This window comes from Euphorbia lathyris, chromosome 10 (assembly GCF_963576675.1).
Source record: "Euphorbia lathyris chromosome 10, ddEupLath1.1, whole genome shotgun sequence".
Classification (NCBI taxonomy): Eukaryota; Viridiplantae; Streptophyta; class Magnoliopsida; order Malpighiales; family Euphorbiaceae; genus Euphorbia; species Euphorbia lathyris.
In genome coordinates, this window is record NC_088919.1 from 64,084,773 (window position 1) to 64,104,374 (window position 19,602).

A 19,602-nucleotide genomic window follows, 5' to 3' on the forward strand; every position below is an offset into this window, starting at 1 on the left:
TGTGTGAGCAAATTTGTAATGGAAATTAATGTCTTTTTTCCGTATTTTATCTAATCAAGTTAACCATACAACTCGGTTCAGTTCTAAAGAAAAAGTCAATGGTTCAATTTGGTTCTGGATTTTTTTTCCTAGATATTCGGTCTGGTTCCAGAATCTCCAACATATTTACTTAGTAATATTAGGAATTTGAAAATCTCCATAATTATGTTTAATTAAGTCAACCGTATATTTCGGTTCTAAAAAAAGTCAACGATTTAATCAAATTATGGATTTTTTATTCGAGTATTCGGTGTGGGTCAAAATTTTCATAGATGGTACAATTTGGAGATTTGAAAATTCTCAGAATTGTATCTAATAAAGTCAACGATACAATCGGTCCGGTCGTAAAGAAAAAGTCAATTATTCAATCAGGTTCTAGATTTTTTTTTTCTTCTAGATATTTGGCCTGGTTCCCGAATCTCCAACATATTTATTCAGTAGTATTAGGAATTTGAAAATCTTCATAATTGCACCTAATTAAATCAACGTTACAATTCGATTCTAAAGAAAAAGTTAACGGTTCAATCAAATTCTGGATTTTTTATTTGAATATTCGGTCCGGGTAAAAAATCTCCTAAACCTAATTGGAGTCATAATGACCCTATTTGACAATTAGTTGTTAGCTGTTAGCTGATTACCTTTTTTGTTAGCTGATTTGACCAGCAGATTGTGTGAACTTGTTTGGTAAAACTTAGTTGATTGCTAAGAGCTGTTTGTGTAAAATGACAAATAAGGACATGACAAAATATTTATTTAGAATTAAAGAGTATTAATTAGGGGTAAAAATGTCCATAAAAAGAGATAGAGCAATAAGCTAATTGAAAAAGATCATACAATGAGCTTTTTCAAAATTAGCTTTTTGGATCCAATAAGCTCTCTTCACCAAACACCACTATTAGAGGTTTAACTTGTCAAAACCTCTAAAATGTCTCAAATCTCTAATTTTACTCCAAAAAGCTCTCTACCAAACCGGACCAATATAAAATTCTGGTCCATTATAACCAAATTTGTAAAGTGGGAAAAAATTTCAGGCCGTTTAGTTATATGTGCTTTTCGGAGCAATTTTTAGTTTTTCAATTAAAAGTGAGAGCTTGTATGAAAGCTCTAAAAAGCAATGTTTTAAAAACCAGACCGGATATCGAACCAGATTGACAATTGGATCAAGAGTCAATTAATTCAACCGGTTGACTCGGATTGGTTGAACTGGATGACATCATAAATAATATATATATATATATATATATATTAATTTCATTTAAATTATAAAATTTACTAAAAGTTTAAAATTTTATTTTATGTATATAATACTAAATTAACTTTGTTTATATTGTAAATATTAATTAAGTTTTTAATAATATTTATCAAAATATAAAAAAAAATTGATAACATCGAGATATTATTCATGGGATCAAAGAGGATATTTATCAAAACGGCAGCGTATTGGGGCGCCCAGGGAAGCAATGGCGTATCAAGCAAGACATCCAAATGGCGGATCACCTAGACTCCGCCACACACGATCTGTAGTCAAATCTACGTGAGACCCGCCATCATGCCTCGATCCGCCCACCGAACGGTTGAGCCGATTCCCAATAAAAGGCAATTAATGGAACGTTAATGAGCTAACAGCCACACTTAAGGAGATCCGTAACCGCCATTAATGAGGCATTAATGGAGACTTTCTGGTTATTGGGAGTTACAATCACATGACTATAAATAGCTTGCATCACAAGCTATTGAGGTACACATTCACATTCTCACTCTAATCCCTTCTCTTGTCAATACTGTTTATTCATATTCACATACTGACTTTGGCATCGGAGCTTCCCCCCGTCGAACCCAATGACGCCCCCCCACAGGGAAGGAATCCGATCAGAAGTTCATCGCCAGTTATCAATTGGTGCGGTGAGCGTCGAGGTTCTAAACTAAAAAGGACTTAGTTCACGAGTTAAACATGGCAAATGGGGAGTCCAACCCCTCAACATGAGCTTCAGTACCACCCATACCACCATCAATTAATCCCACTACAGGCGCTGATCGCGTCGATCCCGATGAGCCAATCATCCATGACGAAGGGAACATGTCACCAGAAACCCTTTTGGATATTTGCGCAAGTACAGTAGGCAGAGAGCATGGACCTATTATGGAAGGTCGATTAAGAGCATTCCTGACGAACCGAGATGTAGGTGGAGCAACGACCGGAGCTGCTTTCCCGCTTAATCACCGTCTGCCGCCAAGACCAACCCTATCGCAATGGCAGAACGCCAATGTTATGCCTAATGCTCGCCGTGACTCATCATTTTTTCTCTCTCAACCTATAGATTCGACAATTGTCAACTTGGGGCTCGACGACAACCCGCCATTAAATCGAGCGTTATTTCATGATATACCAGAGGGAAGTCAAAGAAATGATCAATTTCCCCGGAGAAACACAATAAATCCAGGGATCATTATTGGCGAACCTCGAGCTCCACCAACGGCGAATCAGGGACGGAACGATACGACAATGGATCAGTTGGAAGGCAGACGTGATGATCACAGGCGTAAGAAACAGACTCGATCACATAGAAAGGGACGGTCCAGATCTCGTTCTCATCGCAGATGCAAAACTAAATCCCCTCGACGAAGAAAGTCACCTCCACCCCCCGAACAAAGAGGAAATGAACACCGAGCTGGATCACCTCGCTAGGTTATGCAACATCCGCCGCCAGATGGAGGTAATAGAGGAAGATCTCCACCAAGAGGACGTGGCGGCGGTAGGTCACCATCCGACCCTTCGTCAGAATCTAGTTCTTCATCCTCGCAGCGAAGCAGATCCAACAGTAGGAGGTGCCCTAGAAGGGGTCGAGGTTCTATTGCGGATCAGATCAGGGAGGAGATACGCAGACAGAACGAGGAGAATGTCAAGCATAATCCATTCGCCAATCGGGAGTCACCCTTCACTGCATGGATCGAGGCCGAGGAAGCAGATAAGCATTTTAAGATTCCAAATATACCAGCCTATTCTGGCGAGGATAATCCCGAAGCCCATGCAAGGAAGTATCGCATGTTGCTCGGACTTAACCGTGCAAGCGAGGCAGTGCAATGTCGAATGTTTATCACTACACTGAAAGGTCCAGCTTACGACTGGTTCCAATCTCTTCGCCCAGGATCAATAGACAGTTGGGATCAATTGAGTAGAGAATTCTGTTCAAAATTCGCAGGAAGCATCCCTCCAGTGGTCAAATCTCGAAAGCTCTTTGAGCTGAAGCAAAAAGAAAATGAACCCCTCCGGGAGTATGTCGACAAGTTCAATAAGTTGTGTATCCGCATTGTTGATGTAGATCTCACCATGGCAGTGGAAGCGCTCGTAAAAAACACAACGTGCAAGAGCCTGCAGGAGGATTTAATCAGAAACAAACCCAAGAATATGGCGGAGCTGATAGAACGGTGCAAAGACTTCATGGAAGTCAATGACATTCAAAGAGAGTCAACATCTCCACCCAAGAAAGGAAAGGGCGAATCTTGGAGATGGGATAAAGAGAAAGAAAAGCTCCCTGACTCATCCTCCCGAAATAGGCGAAGAGGCTCTAAGAACAAATCAGCATATACACCATCGTTCACGCCGTTGAACGCTTCCAAAAGCGAAGTGCTAATGTGGATAGAGAACAGCCAGCATAAGCAGAGCATTTCATACCCCGAACCAAAAGGGGGGGGGGGAGTACACCAACACAGGGAAAAACCCAAAGAATTATTGCAAATACCACAGGAGGAACGACCATGATACAGATGCATGCTGGGAGTTAGCTAGGGAAATCGAGAGGCTTATAGAGAGAGGAAAGCTAGACAGGTTCGTCCAGAATGATAAAAAGGGAGATGGTGATAAACCCAGAGATGAGCCAAAGAAAAAGGCTAAGGGGGTCATTAATGTTATTGCTGGCGGACCAGGATATCAGCCTACGATAAAGAAAGCAAAGACCGCTGCTTTAGATAGAGTGTCGCTCAACCGTCCCTTTGTAGATGTTGGTCCGGCTATCTCTCCACATACAGACGCCCTTGTCATTACTATGATGGTGGAGGGATGGGAAATGAAGAGAGTGATGGTAGACACTGACAGTTCTTGTAATGTCATCACCAGGGGTGCGTTCGCCAAGCTCAAGGTTGACCCTATTCAAATTGAGACCACCATTGTGGATATTTTGGGAGTGACGGGTCACACAATCCAGACAAAGGGCCAAGTAACACTGGAATGCGAATTAGCAGATGACGACCAAGTATGGATGGGAGATATGGGTTCTCTATCATGGATGGTCAATTGGCATACAATATCATCTTAGGGCGGCCTTTCATCTCAGAAGTGGCGGCTCTTATATCAATCCGCCATTTGACGATGTACATCCCTACTGCCAAGGGAGGTGTAATGATCAAAGGGAACCAGAAAGTTGCCCAGGAGACATATTCGGCATCCCTATCGATTCGCCCGCAGTCTAATGATGATGATGAGGAAGAACTCGTTACAACGGCCATGGGAGACACAGAAATGTTTCTCATTTCAGATGGTAAGCATGTAAGAATCGCCAAGGGACTGAAAGTTGAGGTTAAGGAAGATGTTACGAAGGTTCTACTCGAGTCGGAAGATGTGTTCGCTTGGAAGGACAAGATCCTCACAGGGGTCAGTCTAGACGTGATCACTCACAAACTCAATATCACCGAAGATGCAGTCCCAGTGGCTCAGAAGAGAAGGAATCATGGGCCAGAGAGGCAGAAAGTAATAGAAGAAGAGATATTTAAACTAAAGAAGGCGGACGCTATTGAGGAAGTTATTTACACCCAGTGGCTGGCGAATGTGGTCCTGGTTAAAAAGGCAGGTGGATCATACCGCATGTGTATTGATTTCACGGACCTTAATAAGGCTTGTCCCAAAGACAACTACCCTCTGCCTTGTATTGACATCCTTGTCGATGGAACCGCATGACATGCAGTATATTCCTTCATGGATGTGAAGTCGAGCTATCACCAGATCCTCATGGAGCCATCAGACAGGATCAAGACCTCCTTCATAACTCACCAGGCGACTTATTGCTTCAAAGTCATGCCTTTTGGGCTTAAGAACGATGGAGCTACCTACCAGCGGATGATGAACAAGATATTCGAAGGAAGAAAAGGTGACAACTTCTCAGTCTATGTGGATGACATGATCATCAAAAGCACCACCATGGAGAAGCATGCGGAGGACATAAGGGAAGTCCTCGGAGTCCTTCGTCACCACAACATCAAGCTAAATCCTGAGAAGTGTACTTTTGGGGCAACTTATGGGAAATTCCTGGGATACATGATCAGCCAGAAGGGAGTAGGTCCCAATCCAGATAAAATCAAGGCGGTGCTAGACATGAAGGCGCCCCAAAATGTCAGAGAGGTGCAACGCCTTAATGGGCGGATCATAGCACTCGGGCGTTTCATCTCATGTTCTGCTCATAGATGCCAACCTTTTTATGAAGTAATCAAAAAGCAGAAAGGCTTCGAATGGAATGAAGATTGCAAGCAGGCCTTTGAAGGGATCAAGCGCTTCCTATCAGAACCGCCTCTAATGAGCAGACCTTTGGAAGGTGAGAACCTGTACATGTATGTTTCTGTTACAGATAAAACAGTTTGCACAGTCATAATAAGGGAAGAAGATGGCCAACAATATCCGATCTATTACGTAAGTAAAGTCTTAAAAGATGCTGAAACCCGGTATTCAAGATTGGACAAGATGGCCTTGGTAGTGGTCACCACTTCAGTCCGCCTAAGACCTTATTTTCAGGCACATACGGTCATCGTTCGTACCAACATACCCATGAGGAAGGTATTACAAAAGCCAGAAACTTCAGGGAGGCTAATGGAGTGGGCAATCGGCCTGGGCGAGTTCGATGTCCGTTATGAAGGTAGATCCACCTTGAAGAGCCAAGTCTTAGCAGACTTTGGTAATGAATTCACCGAAGAAGGCATAAACCTTCCCAAGCCAAAAGTGGAAGAGTGGACAATGTACACAGATGGTGCCTCTTCGGCAGAAGGTGTAGGAATCGGCGTAGTAATCAAGGGACCTCACTACATCAAGTTGTATTATGCTGCGAAGTTAGAGTTCCCTGCAACGAATAACGCCGCAGAATATGAAGCCTTGATATTGGGACTACGCCTACTGAAGGAGATCATGCCAGAACGAGTTGTGATCTATAGCGATTCTAAGCTGATGGTCAATCAGGTGATCAAGAACTTTGATATAAAAGACAAAACTTTGGTCAAGTACGTTGAGGAGGACAAAAAGCTATTAAACCATTTGGAGTCTAAAGAAACAAAGTGGGAGCTGGTTCATGTGTTGCGAGGATCAAACACAGAAGCGGATCACCTGGCTAAACTAGCCTCAAGCAAGGATCAGTGGGCGGACCTTCAATGTCCTTTTGAGATAAAGGACAGACCGGCATTCGCCCCAGAAATTGTAGCTCTTCTCTCGCCTGTCCAAGGAGATTGGAGATCACCGATCGAGCAGTATCTCTTAACTGGAACTTTGCCTCAAGACAAAGAAGAGGCTAAGAGGACGGTGAGAAAGGCCGCATACTTTTCCATAATAAATGACCAGCTATACAGAAAATCTTTTGGTCACCCCTGGTTGAAGTGCGTTACGACAGAAGAGGGACAACAGATCCTCAAAGAATTGCATGAAGGTACTTGCGGAGCTCATGAGGCATCCGCCTCCATCTTGAAAAAGTCCAGATTGGCGGGATTTTATTGGCCCACAGCGGAACTTGATGCTCAAAAGCTGGTGGAGTCCTGTCATAATTGCCAGGTCCATGCAAATGAATCTCACACGGCTAAGCACCTACAAAAGCCCATTGTCGAAGGACGACCCTTTGCCATCTGGGGGATTGACATTGTTGGCCAATTTCCTCCTACCAAGAGACAAAGGAAATATGTTGTAGTAGTTGTGGACCACTTTACTAAGTGGGTTGAAGCCGAAGCTATCTCTTCCATAAGTGCAGAGCGAATGGTCGAGTTTGTCAGAGACAACATAGTCGGAAGATTCGGGGTTCCCCACATGATTATTACTGACAACGGGACGCAGTTCAATTGTGGAGAGTTCAGAACATTCTGCGAAAGCCAATGCATTCAAAACAGGTTCGCCTCTGTTTACTACCCCCAATCCAACGGGATGACCGAGGTAACAAATCGAACGATTGTCAAGGGCATAAAAAAGAGACTGGGTGAGCATAACAAAAAGTGGGCGGATCACCTCATGAATGTCCTATGGGCATACAAAACCACTCCTCGAACTGCAACTGGCGAATCACCATTCGCCCTCACCTATGGCGTAGAAGCTGTGATCCCCATTGAGATCCAGGTCCCTAGTGACAGAATTTTATTCTACTGCGAAGACAGGAACGACCAAAGGTTAAGGGAAAGTCTTGACCAACTAGAAACAAAAAGGGAGAAGGCGTATGTACGAATGGCCGCCTACAAACAGAGGATTGCAGCCTATCACGACAAACACGCCAAGCTCATGGATCTGAACCCAAGGGACCTAGTGCTCCGAAAGGCGGACAAAATTCAATCCTTGGAAGGCAAAGGAAAATTGGGAATCACCTGGACGGGGCCATACAAAATAGTCACCAAAATTGGACCTGCCACTTTCAAAATCCAAGATATGGAAGGGAACACTCTGCCACGGACGTGGAATATTCAGAACCTCCGCAAATACTTCGCCAGAAAGTAAAATGTAATCAAGGTCTTGAGTACTTTTTTTCCTTTAGTAAGGTTTTATCCCATGTGGTTTTTCTTATTAAAGGTTTTAACGGGGCTCACACATAAGACCAATTCGTTGTAATAAGGCGCATCGCCATTTAATAAAGAGCAATGTTCATCTTGCAAATTATTTCTTTGAGTACTTTTCTTGCAGTAATATAAATATTCTAGATTCAAAAAAGGGGGAGGCAACAAACGCATTCCCACAAGTAAAATAATGCTATCATGCAGATCAATTCACCTCAAAGAAAGGAAACAATTGATCACCGACAGAGATAGAGTTAAAACATTTCTCAGACGTGAGATCTTTACACTCTCACACACTCTTTCCAAAGAAGAGTTCGAAGTCCTAGTGGCGGATCGATTCACCTCAAAGATAGGAAGCAAATCGATCGCCCAAGGCAGCTTAACTTCCTCTAAAGGAATAAAAGCTTCAAGCCTTCAAAAAGGCTAACACTCCGGGGTATGGCTGGCCACCTACCTCGAACCAACAAAATAAATCCTAAAACCTATAAATTTACTTGCTAAAAGATATAAAGCGTAAAGTAAAGATAATGGTTGCAAAAAAGGATTAAAATAAATTGTACTCAAGTTACATTTACAAACTAAACATTTACAGGAGCATCCTCCCTGTCATCCTTCTCTAAAGATGCGCCTGCTAGGGGGATCACATTCTCCATAACAGTAGTTCCCTCCTGCGGAACTGTATAGTCAATTATCAACTCTTCGTTCTTATCACCCGCCCCTTCGGATGTTTCGCCAAGAACATCTGATTCCAGATCAACGATCGGCTTGATCTCCTCAGCTGATCCGCTCAGCTCCTTTCAGATTTGATCGCAGATGAAATCCTTAACGTTTGGGATCTTGCGATACTTAAGGCAATCCTCAACCTCGGGCACCACGTACTCTGGGTCCACAAAATCAATTTCGGGATAGGAAAGCTTAACATATGCCATGATCCGTTCGCCATAGTAGTATGCGCGTTCTCCCGCCAGGATCTCTGCATCCAACAGGGCAGCCTTGTGATTCTTAGCACCCTCCTCAAGCTCCCCCATCTTCTCCTTCAGGCTGCGGATCTCTGCATCTTTACTCTCATTAAGGGCAATGGCAGAAGCAGCATTTGTATTGGCGACGACAATCTCTTTCTCCAGCCTCTTTATAGTCGCCTTATCTGCCACCCCTTGCAGGAGATCCGCCTCCATGGCACGCATGTGCGTATACGCCTATCAAAACAAAGGATGATGTAAGAAACAAGTCCCCTCCTAGAGATCACTCTTTCATCCAAAAATGTACAATAAGGAAAACTCACCAAAAGGAGATCCCTTTTCCCCATCTTAGCATGGGCAGATCCGGAGAACTTGTTCTGGTTCTCCTGTACTTCACCAAGTTGGCCGAGGGCCTCGTCAAGGTCGTTGATAACGGACTCATTCCTCAAAGACCCTTTATCACCATATTTGGCGAGCCAATACCCTCCCAAATCGGGCTTAACCACCTGTGCAAGAATTAAGAGGCCAAAATTAAGATCCATGGTAAGAAAAGGAAAGACGGTAAAGCAAACATACCTGCTCTAGTTCCGTTATCGGCTTCTCAGCTCTCATGGCATCCGCCATTAACTTTCCTCCACCAGAAGCAACGGATATCTTCTTCTTCTGCAGGGGGGATCCGCAACGCCTTCAGCAGGACGCTTCCCAGAGTTTTTAGAGGGATCCGCCACCTGTGTATCTTTTCGGGCCTCTAGCTGCTTCTGTTTTCTACGCATCTCTACAAGGGCGCGACTTGCCTCAGACAAACCCCTGACAAGGGAACAACGAAATAATCAAAGTTCAAGGAAGAAACAAAATTACCTTCATCTAGTTGAGTAAACTTCGCGTAAGTAATTCCATTCTCTTCGCGGCGGACCAGAGGAATGTCATTCATCATGAATTCCAAAGCATCGGCGTACGTCCAAGCATCTATCCTGATGCTCTTCATGAGATCCGCCACCTTCTCATCACTGTCCGTCAGTATACATAGATCTCCAGCCATATGCAGAGGTTTGGCATTCCAAACCGACGGGAACCCCAGAGGTTCGTCCTTTTTCACCTTAACGAAAAAGAATTTTTCGTCCCAGAGATGGACGTTTGACATCTTACCACAGAAGGGCTTGAATTTGGCAAAAGTATAGAAAGATTCGGATTTACGCTTAGTAGGTTTGTGTAGGGACCGGAAGACTCGAGGATTACAGACTACTGATGCTCGTAAAATATATAGCGATTAACAGGACAAGTGTATCCTATCGCAGCAAGTAATACATTGCTAAGCACAGGATCGAACCACAAAGACTATTTATCACAACTAGTCGGCCCAAGGTAGGAACACAATTGTTCGAAAGGGTAAATATGTGGTAGAGTGATTAAAGAGGCTAATTTCTAAAATAAAAGATAAAAACGTTTGACAGGGAAGAATTCGAATTAATTGATGACACAATCTAAGATGGGGATTCCCTTAATTGGATCCCATGTATGATTTACTGGGATTTAGTTTCACATCATAATGATAATTGACGGTAACCACCTAATTAACCACGTGGAGATTGTCAGTCTCCTGTAGTCTATTCACATGCATTGGGTTGACGGCTTGATTAGGCATATAACCTAGGGCATGCAAAGCATTAGGGTCTGTGGTGATTAAGGCTAAAGCCGTAGCCCAGCCACTAGCCCGCACTCCTAGTGGTCTCTAGCGAGGTCAGATTATGCTAATTCGGATTAGGTAATTCCTTGGTCAGGTATCTACCTATCTGCAATCCTAAATTTGTCAGACTCAAGGCATTAGGTTCTGCTATGTCAGGCTAGTTGATCATCATCGAATCTCATTCTAGCAATCATCCTATCTCTGACAAATCTAGACATTAAGCTCACATAATCTAATCAATTGGAAACAATCCAGTAAACTAAATCCCTAATCATACATGGTTACGCAATCAATTCATCCCCATCCCAGGTTGGATGGGGATTAGTTCATGGTCAAACTAATCAAACCACAAAAGCACAAATTATCAACATGAATCATCATTAATTAAAGAAGCAAAAAGTAAAAGACAGATTTAGGAGTTTAGAGATCTAAAACCCGGTTTGTCTGATTCTGATTACACAATGGAGAGAACTCCCCTCACCAATCTTCAATAAAACAGCAATTACAATGGAAGTAAAATAGTAAAATTGAATACAAGGAAAAAAGAGAGAGAGAGAGAAGAACAAAAAGGCAAAAAGAAGAACCCTCACAAAGATGCCATCATGTTCTATTTATAGTGCAGGCTTAGTTAGGGGTAGTTTGGGCATTTTGCAGGTTGAAATTCGCGCCTAAGGAGTGAGGAAACGCTGGGAAATTGCTTCCAGCATTTCGTCTCGTCGAGACAAGAGGTGTCTCGACGAGACACTAGGCGTCTCGTCGAGACACCATGCGATGGTTTCTTTTTTGGAACCATCGGCCCGCCTCGTCTCGTCGAGACGGGCAGTGTCTCGACGAGACGAGGGCCTGTCTCGCCGAGACATGCACTATCTCGGCGAGACAGGCACTAAATTGGGGCTGAGTCCGGTTTTTTTCTTTGTTTTGGTCCCTGGACCTCCGAAATTTGCTCCGACGGTCCCTGAATTGTCCGGAGGTGCTCCACAAGGCACGGGTCTGGTTCGAAAATGCTCAAACAGTCCCAAAACACCTGAAAATACAGAAAATGCCATAAATAATGGAAATTACTGATTTTGACTGATAGATAGCAAAATGATACTGAAATTGAATGGAAATAAAGCAAAAACGAACTAAAACAATCCTAAAAACCCTATATAAATGGGAGCTATCAACCCCCCACACTTGAATCTTGCTTGTCCGCAAGCAAGAAAGAATCAAAGGCAACGAAAAACTCAACAAATAGCTCCCGTACACAGACAAAGATCCACTGCACTTTTATCATCTATACTGTCTCAGACTACTCAAGTTACAATTAAAAACAAAGTGAACCTCAGATAAATCTCCAAAACTGATTAATTAGTTTTATCAACCAACACTTTGCGAAAACGAAAAGGCGAGGACTATGATTGCTAGCTCACAGGTGGTCGCTCTTGCACTCAAGTGTTTGGGTGAAATATGAATTTGGTAAACGCTCTACAGTCTATTGCACAAAATGGTCACGTTGGAATTGCATCATCCATCCAGTCGAAATTACGCATCACAATCAAACAAGATTATAGGTCTTCAAAGGGTTGTAACATAGGCTAAGGTTTGGGGGTAGGAAAAAGGGAATTTAGGCAAAAAGTTAACGACTCAACTAGCTGGAATATTTTTGCAAAAATTGGCACTTTTCCCACTGTATGCGAGATAGAAGCTCAAGGTTGATTTATTTCAGTTTGGGAAGTAATTAAAGAATGCCTTTTATAATTTCCTCTATAATTTATTCGGTTCAATTTTGAACCATATATATTTCTTTTCTTTTCTTTTGAGATAGAGGGGACAAAGGGTCAATTTGAATTGGTTACTTCTTCTATTTAGAATTACAACCTTTCAATGGTAGCTAATGGAAATTTGAAGGATGTGTGCCTAAGGATTTTCTAACCGAAATTGAGTCAATTAACTTGGGTGAGAAAGGGTATTTAGGAAGGCTAAGGGCTTGTAACAAGGTTGATCAAAGAAAAGGGGTAAATAAGGCTCAAAGGGGCTTATCTAGTGGAGTTGGTAAGGGATTTTGGCTTATCGAAGAATAGGCTAAGTTCACAAAGGGCTAAACCTAGATTGCCTAATCATTTCAAGTTCGATTATAACATAATATTCAACCAGTATTGGATGCAATTCCTATGAGCATAATGACAATAACTGTAATCCCACACCTAAGAGATCGATTGTTCCTAAAAATGAGTCTAAAATATTGACCTTTAGGCTTTAGCTCACAATTTAGGGGTTATTTGCAACAATCCTAGCCTCACCTAACGAAACGTTCCATGTCAATCTTAGTTAAATAACACTCTTTGGAGACTCAAATGTTGTTCACAAGTTTTTGCATGCATCGATTTCAACTGAGCTTTCAGACTTTCAAAGCACACTTTCAACTGTAATGTCAGGATTGCTAGATGCATCAAAAATCAACTGCCTAAGATTCTTTTTATTTCTAACTACTGAAAGCGAAAAATTGAAAGCAAAAGCTAAACATGCCACAAAACACAAATACAACTAGTGGCATAAAACATGCGAAAAATTGAAAGCAAAAGCTAAACATGCCACAAAACACAAATACAAATAGTGGCATAAAACATGCAATTGGTACATGTACAAAATGTCCTATCCTATTGCCTCCTCCCCCACACTAAATCATGCATTTAATTCCAAAAGATGCATATTTATGAAATTGAACAGTAAGTGAAAGAAAAGAGATAGGATAGGAAAAACTCCCTCAGGGGGCCTCTATGTAACGCAGTGTTTCCACTACGCCCAAGTTATCTTCATAAATTTTCAGACGCTGCCCGTTGACCTTGAAAAGGGCATTGTGGCCGTCTGTGATCTCGACTGCTCCGGAGGAGAATAACTGGGTGACCTCAAACGGTCCATACCACCTCGACTTCAGCTTACCAGGGAATAATCGCTACCTGGAGTTGTACAGTAAAACCTTATCCCCTACCTCAAAGTGGCGTTTGATTATTCTCTTGTCATGCCATCTTTTCGTCCTCTCCTTGTAGATCCGTGAATTCTCATAGGCACTGAGCCTGAACTCTTCCAGGGCATCAAGCTGCAATAACCGTTTCTCACCTGCAACTCGTGTATCAAAGTTTAGAAAACGGGTAGCCCAGTAGGCTTTATGTTCGAGTTCTACAGGGAGATGACATGCCTTACCGTAAACTAGCCTGAATGGGGACATGCCAATTGGTGTTTTGAACGCTATCCTATATGCCCACAAGGCATCATCTAATTTGAGTGACCAATTATGCCTAGAGGAATTTACTGTTTTTTCAAGAATGGTTTTGATCTCTCTATTTGACACTTCAACTTGACCACTGGTCTAGGGATGATACGGGGTAGCCACTTTATGAGTGACCCCGTATTTATGCAGGACCTGTTTAAAAGCTTGGTTACAAAAATGAGACCCGCCATCGCTAATAATGGTGCGGGGGGTGCCAAACCGTGTGAAGATATTCTTTTGCAAGAATCGGATGACAACCCGCGCATCATTACTAGGCAGGGCTACAGCCTCCACCCATTTAGAAACGTAGTCCACGGCTACAAGGATGTACTCGTTATTGAACGACTTCGGGAAAGGTCCCATAAAGTCTATCCCCCAAACATCAAAGATTTCACAGACTAAAATTGGTTTAATAGGCATGGCATGTCTCTGTGAAATGTTACCAGTTCGTTGACACTTATCACAGTTTTTAACAAAATTAAAAGCGTCATGGAAGATTGTGGGCCAATAGAACCCACTCTAGAGTACCTTAGCTGCAGTTCTGTCCGTGCCATGGTGGCCACCTACCTCTTTAGAATGACAGAATGCAAGGACGGAAGCTACCTCCTCCTCAGGAATGCACCGACGGATGATGTTGTCGCCACAAACCTTGAATAGGTAGGGATCATCCCAGTGGTACTGCTTTGCGTCGTGCAGGAACTTCCTCCTCTGCTGGTAAGAGAGGTCTGGAGGGATCAGCTTTCCTACAAGGAAATTAGCAAAATCGGCAAACCAAGGGACATGTCTAATTGACAGTAAGTGCTCGTCGGGAAATGTCTCCTGGATGTCTGCATCGGTGTCTGTATCCACCTCCTCTTGTTCCAATCTAGAAAGATGATCAGCAACCACATTTTCAACTCCTTTCTTATCTCATATCTCCAGATCAAACTCCGGCAGTAATAGAATCCACCTAAGGAGTCTAGGTTTGGCATCCTGTTTTGAAAACAAATACCTCAATGCAGCATGGTCAGTGTAAACAATAACCTTTGAAAGCACCAAATATGAACGAAACTTGTCAAGTGCAAAAATCACAGCTAATAACTCTTTTTCTGTGGTGGTATAATTTAATTGAGCGTCATTCAGAGTTCTACTAGCATATGAAATTGGTCGGCAAATTTTATCCACTTTCTGACCTAAGCATGCACCTACAGCTGTGTCACTGGCATCACACATTAGCTCGAATGGTAAATCCCAGTTGGGACTAACCATTATGGGAGCTTTAATCAATCTGTCTTTTAAAGTGTTAAAAGATTCAAGACATTCAGGTGTGAAAACAAAATTGGCATCCTTCAGCAACAATTGGGTCATAGGCCTGGCAATTTTAGAAAAATCCTTAATAAAGCGCCTATAAAAACCAGCGTGGCCTAAAAAACTCCTAACTGCTTTGACATTGGAAGGGGGAGGTAGTTTTTCAATGACCTCAACTTTAGCCGGGTCTACCTCAATCCCTTTTCGTGATACCTTATGCCCTAAAACTATACACTCAGTGACCATAAACTGACACTTTTCCCAGTTTAGGACTAGGTCAGTTTCCTCACATCTTTGCAGCATTAATCCCAAATTATGCAAACAGCTATCAAAAGTGGTACCAAAAACAGAAAAATCATCCATAAAGACCTCCATGAATTTTTCTATCATATCAGAAAATATAGCTGTCATACACCTCTGAAACGTAGCAGGTGCATTGCATAACCCGAAGGGCATCCGTCTATATGCAAATGTCCCAAAAGGGCAAGTGAAAGTGGTCTTTTCCTGATCGTCAGGATCCACTGATATTTGCATGTAGCCCGAATACCCATCCATACAACAGAAGAAAAACTTACCTGCCATGCGTTCAAGCATTTGATCAATGAACGGAAGAGGGAAATGATCCTTCCTGGTGGCGTCGTTCAATTTCCTGTAGTCCACGCACATTCGCCACCCAGTGGTTTTTCGCACCGGGATTAGTTCATTCTTCTCATTCAATGTCACTGTTGTGCCCCCCTTCTTCGGCACCATATGCACGGGACTCACCCACTGGCTGTCAGAGATTGGATAGATCATCCCTGCATCAAGCAACTTAATTACCTCAGCCTTCACTACTTCCTTCATTTTTGGGTTGAGTCTTCTCTGTGGTTGAGCAGTCGGCTTCACCTTATCCTCCATATAGAGCCGGTGTTCACAGAGAGACGGGCTGATTCCCTTGATGTCAGACATTTGCCATCCAAACGCTCCCTTGTGCTTCCTCAGCACCTCCACTAAGCGATCTTCCTCAGGACCTGTAAGTTCAGCCGAAATAATCACAGGTAAGTGTAAAGGAGGTGCCAAGAACACATATTTTAAATGGGCAGGTAAGGGTTTAAGATCGAGGGTTGGTGGTTCTTCAATCGAGGTCTTAGGCCTTGTCTTGGTTCCTCTGTCCAGGAGTTCGTCGTGCTGGGCCCAATGACAACCCTCTTTACCTTCTCCCTCGGTCTCCAAATCCAATGGCTCCTCATCTAGTTCAATACTCAGGTTCCGTTCTTCAGTTTCCTGGAAAACATTCTCAACCAAAGAGTCAGTTACGCTCAGAAAATTACAACATTCATCATCAACAGGAAATTTCATAGATTTTAGAATGTTGAATTCAACTTCCTCGTTTTGAAGCCTGAGAATCAGTTTGCCTCCCTCAACATCAATCAGTGTTCGTCCAGTGGCGAGAAAAGGCCTCCCTAACAAGATCAGGACTTGATCATCTTCTTCAATGTCCATGATCACGAAGTCAGCTGGGAAGATGAACTGATCTACCTTGACCAAAAGGTCTTCCACCACTCCAACCGGACGCCTTATAGACCTGTCAGCCAACTGAATTGTGACTGACGTAGGCTTTGGGTCTCCCATTCCTAATTTCCTGTAAATAGACAACGGTATAAGATTTATGCTTGCACCAAGATCACATAAAGCACGTTTAAAATGAACCTTGCCTATTGTACAGGGAATGCTAAAACTACCAGGATCTTTAGATTTTTTAGGTAACAGATTTGTTAGCATGGCAGAACATTCCTGGCTTAGCATTATAATCTCATGATCTCCTAATTTTCTCTTTTTAGAGATCAGCTCTTTTAAAATTTTTCCATACACAGGCATATTCTCAAGAAGTTCAAGAAACGGGAGGTTAATCTCGATTTTCTTAAACACATTCAACATTTTGGAATAATCCTTGTCTAACTTAGCTCTCCCAGAAGTAGGATAAGGCAAGGTAACCTGTGTTGGTGGTACATCAGTTTCAGTAATCGGAGTTGGATCAGAAACACTTACATGTGGAGCAGACGGGGTAGAGATATTACCAGGAATGGGGTCTGAAGCCTTATCTTGCTGAGGCACAAAGGCTGGTGCGCTTACCTGTGTTCCGCTCCTAAGCGTGATTGCTCGTGCTTCCTCTTCTACCAATTTACTGACCTGTGTTTGAAGCCTTTGGCAGAAAGTTTCATTGTGTGCCAATCTTCCTTCTATGGCACTCAGTCTCTCTCTCAGGACATCTATACTTCTCTCCCATTCAGTCTCAGAACCTGATCCTCGATGTCTGTCCAGCTGCCAATGCGTGCTATTTGACCCATACTGTTTTAGATAATGGATCTGTTCAAGTACAATCGGGCACTCCACGTTCTTGTGCCCTCCGCTGCAAACCTCACAGCTTGCTACTGGTTCCGATGATTTCAGGTGAGTTCCCAGTAGACCTACTTTTTCTGTAAGCGCTGCTATCTGATGATTTGATTTTGAAAATATTCCAGGGAACTCTTTGGCTGTTGTGCCTCTTCTTGGAGCCGACTTCTCAACTTGCCAACATGCGCTTCGTTCAGCTAATTCTTTCATCAGATTGTATGCTTGAACTGCAGTCTTGTTGAATAGATTTCCTCCCGCTGCTGCATCCAGAAAGGCACGGCTGACAGGAGATATTCCTGAGTAGAACATGTCAACAAGCTGGTACCGCTGGTAACCATGGTGGGGGCACTGTCTTAACAACTTCTGGAACCTCTCCCAGGCCAGATGCAAGTTCTCACCGTCGGACTGCCTAAACGAGGTGATGTCGCTTCTGAATTGTGCAGTCTTTGACGGAGGGAAGTACTTTGCTAGAAACACTGATACTGTAGTGTCCCAGTCAGTGAGAGACCCTGGCTCAATGGATTGTAGCCATTCTGCAGCTTCTTCTTTCAAAGAAAATCTAAACAGCTTCTGGAAGATCTGTTCAGATGTGACGTCTTCACACTTGAAAGTGCTGCAGTATTCCATGAATTTGTCAAGATGTGAGTTAGGATCTTCGTAGTAATCCCCACCGAACTGTCCCGAGTTCTGGATCATCTGAATTATTGTTGGTCTGATTTCAAATGACATTGCTGTTATTGTCGGATCGAGGATGCCAGAGGTGCTTATAGGCCGCTTTGCCCTCAACAGCTCCATGACCGACGGATCTTCGGCCATTGTGTCACCCTTTTACGTCCTGCAAGAACAATATCAGCTTAAGAATCAAAATGCAATGATGAGTAATCCCCAAAACCTTGGTTCTTGGAATTCCAAACAATTATATAAACCTATCACCAAAAGTAAACTAGTTATAAACAAAAATAGTCCCCGGCAACGGCGCCAAAAACTTGATGCTCGTAAAATATATAGCGGTTAACAGGACAAGTGTATCCTATCGCAGCAAGTAATACAGTGCTAAGAACAGGATCGAACCACAAGGACTATTTATCACAACTAGTCGGCCCAAGGTAGGAACACAATTGTTCGAAAGGGTAAATATGTGGTAGAGTGATTAAAGAGGCTAATTTCTAAAATAAAAGATAAAAACGTTTGACAGGGAAGAATTCGAATTAATTGATGACACAATCTAAGATGGGGATTCCCTTAATTGGATCCCATGTATGATTTACTGGGATTTAGTTTCACATCATAATGATAATTGACGGTAACCACCTAATTAACCACGTGGAGATTGTCAGTCTCCTGTAGTCTATTCACATGCATTGGGTTGACGGCTTGATTAGGCATATAACCTAGGGCATGCAAAGCATTAGGGTCTGTGGTGATTAAGGCTAAAGCCGTAGCCCAGCCACTAGCCCGCACTCCTAGTGGTCTCTAGCGAGGTCAGATTATGCTAATTCGGATTAGGTAATTCCTTGGTCAGGTATCTACCTATCTGCAATCCTAAATTTGTCAGACTCAAGGCATTAGGTTCTGCTATGTCAGGCTAGTTGATCATCATCGAATCTCATTCTAGCAATCATCCTATCTCTGACAAATCTAGACATTAAGCTCACATAATCTAATCAATTGGAAACAATCCAGTAAACTAAATCCCTAATCATACATGGTTACGCAATCAATTCATCCCCATCCCAGGTTGGATGGGGATTAGTTCATGGTCAAACTAATCAAACCACAAAAGCACAAATTATCAACATGAATCATCATTAATTAAAGAAGCAAAAAGTAAAAGACAGATTTAGGAGTTTAGAGATCTAAAACCTGGTTTGTCTGATTCTGATTACACAATGGAGAGAACTCCCCTCACCAATCTTCAATAAAACAGCAATTACAATGGAAGTAAAATAGTAAAATTGAATACAAGGAAAAAAGAGAGAGAGAAGAACAAAAAGGCAAAAAGAAGAACCCTCACAAAGATGCCATCATGTTCTATTTATAGTGCAGGCTTAGTTAGGGGTAGTTTGGGCATTTTGCAGGTTGAAATTCGCGCCTAAGGAGTGAGGAAACGCTGGGAAATTGCTTCCAGCGTTTCGTCTCGTCGAGACAAGAGGTGTCTCGACGAGACAAGAGGGTGTCTCGACGAGACACTAGGCGTCTCGTCGAGACACCACGCGATGGTTTCTTTTTTG

General features: G+C 42.8%; 1 non-coding gene across 1 annotated transcript; it reads left to right on the forward strand.

The window, feature by feature from the left end:
• The first annotated feature begins 17,702 nt into the window (after positions 1-17,702).
• On the forward strand, positions 17,703-17,809 carry LOC136210174 (small nucleolar RNA R71). Its single transcript, XR_010677885.1, has one exon. It is a non-coding gene; the product is annotated as a small nucleolar RNA R71 (small nucleolar RNA).
• Positions 17,810-19,602: the final 1,793 nt, after the last annotated feature.